Genomic DNA, 5,444 nt, shown 5'->3' on the forward strand with positions numbered 1-5,444 from the left:
CCCTTTTTTCTTTCCACTGAAGTCCCTCCCTCTGTACACCCCCTCACCCATCTGCTGGCCTCCCAACCTCCTGCTTCACTCTTTTTGGCTTGCAACATCTCCATCTTGCCGCGTCGATTTTCACTCCAGGACTCTCTTCAGCCCTCAATGCTATCCACCCTCCCCACGTCTCTCTCTCTCAGCTCCTTTCAAGTTTGTTTGCGAGTCCCACTGGGTTCTGTGCTGCTCTGCATGTTAATCTCTCCAGCAGGAGCAACAGGAGGCATGCTGGAACTCATCTGGGTGTCCCGTCCTGTGCATGTACGTGCAGGCGTGTAAGGTTATTATTATAGTTAACTAAAACTAAAACAAAAATAAAAAAAACTTGAACTTCATGAAATGAAATAAGATATAATATATTTAAAACATCATTTTATCTCTGAATTCTACCAAATTACTAACAGTATCTAAATATCACTGCAGCTACAATATTATTTTAGTACTATTCAGATACTATTACAGTATTTTATTAATATTTGAATGTTAATTTTTATATTTTCTGTTTCCATTTTAATTTTAGTTTTTGTAATTTTGTTATGTATTTTTGTCATTTTTATAATTGTTTTTAAAAATAATTTTTCTTTAAATTTTGTAGTAATTTTAGTACTTTTTATTTTAAACATTTTTTCTTTTATTTCAGTTAGTGACCAAAACTTTACCTAAAAATAAATTGGAAACAGAAAATATTCAAATAAAATCTAGTTCAAAATATTAACAAAAACTATAATAGTATAAGTGATACTAAAATAAAACTGATTTAATAAATTTAATACATTTGGCTTTTATAGGAATAGTTCATCCAGTTTTCTGGATGTGTTCAACAACATGGTGACTGCATCTGTCAAGCTCCAAAAAGGACATATAAACACCAAAAACCTCTATAAAAGTAGACCATAGAACTTGTGCACTATGTTTTCACTATAAATCTTCTGAGGTCATGTGACGTCTTTGTGTGAAGTAAAATTAAATTAGCTAATCACTGAAATCTTTATCTCTAATGGAGCTAAGAATTAAAGGGGTCATATGATGCAATTTAAATTTTTCCTTTCTCTTTGAAGTGTTACAAGCTCTTGGTGCATAAAGAAGATCTGTAAAGTTGCAAAGACTAAAGTCTCAAATCCAAAGAGATATTCTTTATTAAAGTTAAGATTCAGCCACGCCTACCTAAAACGGCTCGTTCTAACACGCCCCCACATGTCTACATCATGATGTGGGAAGATTTGCATAACGCCGCCCAAATGTTCACGCAAAGAAAGAAGGCGTAACTTTTATTCTCGCTGTAGTATTGTTGTTGCCGCCGCCGCCATGTCGTGGAGACGCTGTGTTTCGTTGTGAAAGCGAAACTACTTTGTTTGGTCTTCCAAAAGAGGACGCGACTAGAAATCAGTGGTTAAGTTGTATTTACAACACTGTTCCAGAACAGTTCAACCCAAATATTCCGATGTGTGAGCACACCTTGCTTTTCAGACCAATGAGCTTTGTAAAACTCGTCGCGTTTCAGAAAGGCGGGGCATAGAGGAGAAACAATAATGTACAGTATGTGGAAAATAATTTGTTTTTTTAACCTTAAACCACATAACCACATTTCATTACACCAAATACAAAAAATAATGTTCTTTTTAGCAACATCATATGACCCCTTTAATGTCCGATTCCAGAACAAACATTTACACTGCAAACATTTTTTTTTTTTAAGTTGTAAATAAAAGAGATTATCAGAATACATTTGAAAAGAAAATACTATTGTCTTAGATTTCTTTTTACTTCAAAATTTCATGTTTGCCCTTTTTTGTAATTATTTCTGCAATTTACTCGCAATTTTTGAGTGAAAATTGTTTATACATTTTTTCAGTGCATGCAATTCCAAAACAAACCTTTACACTGTAAAAAAAATATTTTTAGAATTTATAAGCAAGAAAATACTATTTCAGTCCTCCTACTTCAAAATTCCAATGTGTTACTTGTCATTTCATTGTAATTAATTGTGAAATTTACTACCAATTTCCTATTGTAAACTGTTTTAAAGTAAATTCTGTTATTTTTCCCAGTTTTTCGGTGTTCAAATATGCAGAATGGAGAATGAGATTTGCAACAGAGGAACAGATTTTCAGTGAATAATGACTTGTATTGACTATTTGGTGTCAATTTTAATGGATGTGGTCATTATGATCCGTCATGATGATGTGGCGAAGAGCTGCACGAAGATTATTCAAAAATTCTCATTTCATGCTTCATGTGGAAAAATAACATAATATGGGTTTGAAAAGACATGAGAGTAGGCTAAATACTAACTGAAAGAATGTTCTTTTTTTGGCCGGAAAAAAAAAGCTGCAATGTACAAAGTCTCAGCTCATTAATTGCTCCGCTACACATTCCTCTCTTCTATAATTGTCCAGCAGAGCATGATCCATGACAGAGAGAGCGAACAAGACAGCTGATATTCATTTCTATTGGCCTCTATTGTTGTGTTTTCCAGGCCGAGGGGAAGAGGAAACCCGTCCTTATATGGTCATGTTGGTGTTGAGGGGTTTCATTAACATTTAAGAGCCACAAGACTTCGCTCACTGTTCGTTCCCTCAGCAGTAACCTTTACTAAGAGCCAAATATATACACTCAGGTGAATCTCATGACATAAGGAAGTATTTCAAGTCACAAATCAAAAGAAGAACTCATTATATTTGCCTATTGAAGAGCCTTTATTGTTTTTCCATGACATTTAAGCATAAATTCCCACCAAATTGTCCTTATCATAATGGTGAAACCCCTCATTCTTATTACTTTAATGTGAAATAAATAATGATATATTATAAAATAAATGTATATATTATTATAAATTCTATTATTTATTTATTTTATTATTTGTATTATTAGGCCTATTATATTAATTTCATTTAATTTATATAATATATTTTGTAAAAAAAAAAAATCATGGCTGTTACTAACTTATGCATATGCAATTATTACAGAATTAATTCAATGGTTAGAAACTATTGTACTGAATGACTGTACTGAACCTAGTATGATATTATAATATAAACGTACATATAAGTTATACGATTTATTTATTTTATTATTATTATTATACATGAATACAAAACTCAAAAGTTAAATATACAAGGTATTTTCTGTGTTGCAAGGCTTTTACAGTGATGTTGTGGATGCCTTCATGCTGGAGATGAGAGTGAGATTGTCGGTTCTCATTCACGCCCACATACTGACTCACAGACAGCGACATGAGTCACAATATCATGGCTAAAAAATCTGTGTCAGGCATGTATGGTCATGTCAGGTGAACACTGCATGTCTGTGTGCGTGATCAGGAAGACAAAACATACATATTCACTGTCTGAACATCGACAAAGTCCTGTTTTTGCTCACTATATAGGGGAGGTTGGAGCTAATGGTCTCTTAACACTGCGGGTGGGTTTATTATTACACAAAATTCATGAAACAGCAGAAAAAAAAATCAGACCAATTTTTTAGAAATTGGAATCAACCAAACAGGTCCAAACAGACTGACTCCTACAGAAAACATTACTGGTTTCTATGGTAAAGTTGTCAGAAGGGCTGTAAACACATTCTCAGATGGACAGACAGATCTTTGATTGCGCTGAATTCACTCGCCCGCGTTACAGGCAAAATACTTACACAACAGCCAGACTGATTTTCATTTGACGAGGCAAATGCTTTGGCAATGGAGTTCATAAGGTCTCATTCCCCCACCCACTGCTTCCTGAAGACCCCCGGCATTCAGACTTCCACTCTCTCTCCACTACATACTATTAAAAGAATCTGAATCCATAGGGAATAAGCAGGCCTCCTGACCTCTGCTCCAGTCTCACACTCCATTCTGATTTTCACCATATTGCTCATGAAAAGAAGATGAAGTTGATTCCACTGAGATGCAGACGTCACAGGAAAAGAAAACATGTTTTAAATTTCAGAAAGCACATGTCATGAAATTGGACAGAGTACAAACCATATTTCATTAATACAGTCTGTGAGACAGAAGACCGAAAACTGAATTTTGCCTTGCAAAACTCACTGCCATGCGTCACGTTCGCTTCTGTGAGGGAGCGAGGAACGAGGAGACGTGGAGTACATCAACAAGGACACTTTAATGACATCAAGGGAACCAAGAAAACACACATAGCAGAGGAGGTAGACATAAACAAACATACCAGACACCGACTGGACGTAGGAGACAGGCTTATAAAGGAGCACATATGATAAGACTAAATTAACACGGCTGGAGACTAATCAACATAATCAGAACAGGAAGAACCAAATAAGGGCAAAAGGAAACACGTGGGGAGTAAAACATAAAACACGGAACTGAGTCTGACACCATGGTTGTCAGGGTGTTGCTATGAATACTAGATTGTTTAGACTGTTTTGGGAGGTTGCTAGGTGATTTATTACTGGACCAAATCAAAAGATTCCCCTACAAGTTTCTATGAATACAATACAAATTTTAAATAACATACAAGACATATAATAAATATTTATAAATATAAATGCAAACTGTATTATCGCACAGCTCTATATATAAAGTTGGGTATTTAAGTACATACAGACAGACAGAGAGATAGACAGACAGATAGACAGTCTCTCCTTAAGTGACAGATCAGGGTTAACAGAAATTAACCCAAAAATACGACAATGTTATTGTTCCCCGTAAAGCAATGCTGTTCTCAGATCTTCCCTCTTGAATTACTAACACATCCACCCACAGCTTTATGAATAAATGATCCAGCACAAGCACGAACTCATGGCTCCGAGTATCAATAATCCCCTGATAATGAGCTGTCACTCATGTCAAATGTTTGTTTCTTTGGGCTAAAAATGCAATGAATAAGCGCAAATTCTTTTTGAGAGTTATCATAGTTAGATGTTGATTTTTAAAGAGCATGTTGTATTTTGTTTTAAAACTCTATTAATATAACTACCTGACCCAGCTAGATTTCCAAAAACTCTTTTTTTCTGTTATCAGATATTCTTGGATGACATTCCTCGTTCAAAGTCCATGTTCGCTTACAGTGTTCCTGACTTCAGAGCCAGAGATAGTGGATCATTAGCATTCACAGAGAAGACGCTCCAGGTTTCTGTGGAAATTATCAGTCTGGCACTGGTTGCAAATCTTTTGCCATTTTGAGTAATTTTTGTTTTTCAGAAAATGTATGGAAACTTCTGGTACTAAAAACAGAAATAAAAAACGGAGAATGGAAAAAAATGCAATTCTAAGTTTCTCTTCCCCATTCTGAGGTTTTACAGTCGTTTTATTTAAAATCCAAACACACTTTTGCGAAATTCTGCCTTTCAGTCAGTGGGTGTGACCACTGATCTATAATATATATATATATATATATATATATATATATATATATATATAGGTGTCTCTCAAT

Source organism: Sinocyclocheilus anshuiensis, unplaced genomic scaffold (genome assembly GCF_001515605.1).
Source record: "Sinocyclocheilus anshuiensis isolate Anshui unplaced genomic scaffold, SAMN03320099.WGS_v1.1 scaffold1646, whole genome shotgun sequence".
In the NCBI taxonomy this organism is placed as follows: Eukaryota; Metazoa; Chordata; class Actinopteri; order Cypriniformes; family Cyprinidae; genus Sinocyclocheilus; species Sinocyclocheilus anshuiensis.